This window comes from Enhydra lutris, unplaced genomic scaffold (assembly GCF_002288905.1).
Source record: "Enhydra lutris kenyoni isolate GAN:26980312 unplaced genomic scaffold, ASM228890v2 scaffoldscaffold94, whole genome shotgun sequence".
Taxonomy (NCBI): domain Eukaryota; kingdom Metazoa; phylum Chordata; class Mammalia; order Carnivora; family Mustelidae; genus Enhydra; species Enhydra lutris.
The window spans coordinates 386,893-389,795 of NW_019154178.1; the positions used below are offsets into that span (position 1 = coordinate 386,893).

Genomic DNA, 2,903 nt, shown 5'->3' on the forward strand with positions numbered 1-2,903 from the left:
AAAAAAAAAAAAAAAAAAAAAAAAAAGAAAGAAAAAGAAAAAAAAAGTGTGTGTGTTGGGGGGACTGGAAACACTTGTCCAAAAAAGAAAGAGAAAGGGGGCAGCGCACAGGCGACGATGAGGTACGGGGCGCCGGCGGCGTCCCTGCTTGAGCCACTGCTGCTGCCTTCAGCTCGGGGCATGATCCCAGGAGTCCTGGGATGGAGCCCTACATCGGGCTCCTTGCTCAGCAGGGAGCCGGCTTCTCTCTCTGCCTCTGCCCGCCTCTCTGCCGGCTTGTGATCTCCTACAGATAAATAAATAAAATCTTAAAAAAAAAGACTATGAGGCTCAGAAAAAAATTTTTGTATCTTCCCTCCCAACACCCATGGCCTTCTACTGAACACAGCAGGAAAGGTCACAGCCAGAACGTAGCCGAGAAGAGCTGATCAGGGACCCTGGTCAACACTGTTCCTAGCCAAGCACTGGAGCAGCGTGTGCGCAGCCCCTTTCCGGCCTGCCCCTAAACAGGAAGTTAGCAGACATCACACAGTCAGAGGAGGCAAACCACAGTGTCCTAAAGATGGATGCTGCTGTCAGCTACGAATTCTTCTCACTCCATCGAAAGTGTTTTCAAGTAAAGAATAAGCAGGACAAAAGTCCATAAGCCTCACCTCCTCTCAAACTGGGTCACTCAGCCTACAGGTCTGGCCTTCTGATTCCTGATTAGTATTTATCTGCTTCATTCCTCACCACGATGACTACAACTGCCCCAAGACTAAAAAACTACATGCCTCTAAAAATGGAAGGCAGCACTGCCAAGCCAGCACTCCTACTAACTCATTATTCATACAACCTACCTGTTTAAAAAGCCCAAGGGAAGGCTACTCTTGACCCAGTCCATCCCCAAACACAGACTAGAGATCAGTTACAAAAAAAAAAAAAAAAAAAAAGTAGACATTTCCAACAGATGCGGGCCTTCCTTTAAAATACACGGAGGCCTCCCACAGCACCGACTCCACCAGTTCCGGAAGTAGCCTCCTTACCCGTCAGCACAGACAGAAATGTTGCTCTAAAACAATACTCTGTAACGATCGCTCGGACACCAAAAACACGAGTCAGACTTCAACGAGCAGTTTAGGTCAGTGCATCCAAGAAAAAGTAAAAGTTTGCTTAATGTCCAACATCCACGCACGCTGCCGCCAGAAAACAATTAGAAATCGGTAAACGGGAGGTGAGACTAGACTAGAGAAGCGAAAGGGAAGACTTCACTTTGAATCACATGCGCGCACTACCTATCCAAAAACTGCATTTTTATATATGAAAATGTTTCCAAAACCAAGAGCATCAGCTCCTCAACAGGACCCGCGAGCCCTCCAGCTGCTGCAGTCTGGCCCGAAGGCACCGCTCCCTTCCCCAGCTCTGACACGCACACAAAAGCCCTGCAAACAACCACTGGTCGGAAACGGGAAAAGTCGCTCTCGGCAGGCTACCTGCCTCCCCGGATGACAGCAGGAGGAAAGGCCGAGGCCAGCTCCGCCAGCGGGCACGTGCCCCCCCCCACCCCGGGCCTCCACCGCCACCCCCGCGCCAGCCACCCCCGCGCCAGTCCCGAGCGAACGCCGCGCGGCTGCGGGGGAAGAGTCCGAAGAGGCGAGCACGCCTTGCCGGGGGGCGGGGGGCCGTCCTGGGCCGGCGAACGGCACCCACAGGAGCGGCCGCTCCTCGGCGTCCCAGCGAGCAGAGGGGCAGAAAGTACTCCAAGTCCCGCTCGGGTCCGCGAAGGGCCAGCCCCGGCTCCGTCGGCCCCCGGAGCGCCCCAGAGGCCCCGCCGAGGACAGCGGCGCCGGGGTCGCTCGGAAGGGGAGCCCCACCCGGGCGGAGAGCGGTCCCCGCTCCGACGGCGGCGCGACGGAATAAAGGGGCCCGGCTCTGCGCGCCCGATCCCGTCCCCTAAATAAAGAGAATCCCGCCGCGCTCCCCTCAGCCGAGGAACCCCCGCGCGTCCCGGCGACCGGCGGGGCCCGGACTGCGCGCGGGGAGCAGCCCCGGCCCCCCGAGGGTACCCCCGGGGCCGGAGCGAGCTGGGGGGGGGGCGCTAGAGCGGAGCGGAGGGGAGCATGGCGGGCGGGAGGCAGGGAGTGGAAGCGGGGATGGCGGGGGAAACGGGGCGCGCGGGAGGGAGAAAGAGTCAGAGCAGAAGGAGCGGAGGGACGCGAGGCGGGGGCGCGCGAGGCCGAAGGGAAAGGCCGGGGAGCGCGCGCGGGGCGGGGGAGGGGACGAGGTGAGGGGAGCGCGAGGCGGGGGCGCGCGGGGCCGGGCGGGGGAGGGGGACGCGAGGCGGGGGCGCGCGGGCGGGCGTCGGCTCGCGGGCGCTTCCCCTCCCCCGCCCTCCACCTTTCCCTTCCCCCACCGCCGCCGCCGCCGCCCGGCTCCCCCGGTCCTCGCGGCTCGCCGCCCCCGGCGGGCGGGCGGCCAGGCGGGCCTAGGCCAAAGCTCCTCACCTGGCGGTGGCGGGGTAACTCCCGACGAGCTCGCCTCCTCAGGCGGCGGCGGAGGCGTCGAAAAAGGGAGGCGACGGCACAGTGGGTTCCGGGCCCCGCCGACGGGACCGGGGGCGGGGGGGGGGGGGGGGGGCGGGCCGGACCAGGGCGGGCGGGCGGAGCAGACACTGCGGTACAGACGGGGGGGCAGCGGCGGCGGCGGCGGCGGCGGCGGCGGCTGCACCGGCGGCGGCACCACACAAACAAGGACGCTGATTGGGCAGCTGCCAAGCGCCTCGGCTCCGCCTTCCCCACACGCCACGACGCCCATTGGGCGACCCCAGCCGGCCTCCCCGCCCTCCTCTGCTCGGCCCCACCAATAGAAGAGGGAATGCCGGGACTACACCCCACCCTCGAAGAGTGAGTGGCTGGAGCAGTGAT

General features: G+C 62.9%; 1 protein-coding gene across 1 annotated transcript in view; it reads right to left on the minus strand.

The window, feature by feature from the left end:
• The window catches only part of LOC111138989 (GATA zinc finger domain containing 2B), an 83,640-nt gene extending 81,044 nt beyond the window's left edge, over positions 1-2,596 (minus strand). Inside the window, exon 1 of the mRNA XM_022491050.1 lies at positions 2,484-2,596. The gene's annotated coding sequence lies outside the window, so the exon portion shown is untranslated. The remainder of the gene's footprint in view (positions 1-2,483) is intronic.
• Positions 2,597-2,903: the final 307 nt, after the last annotated feature.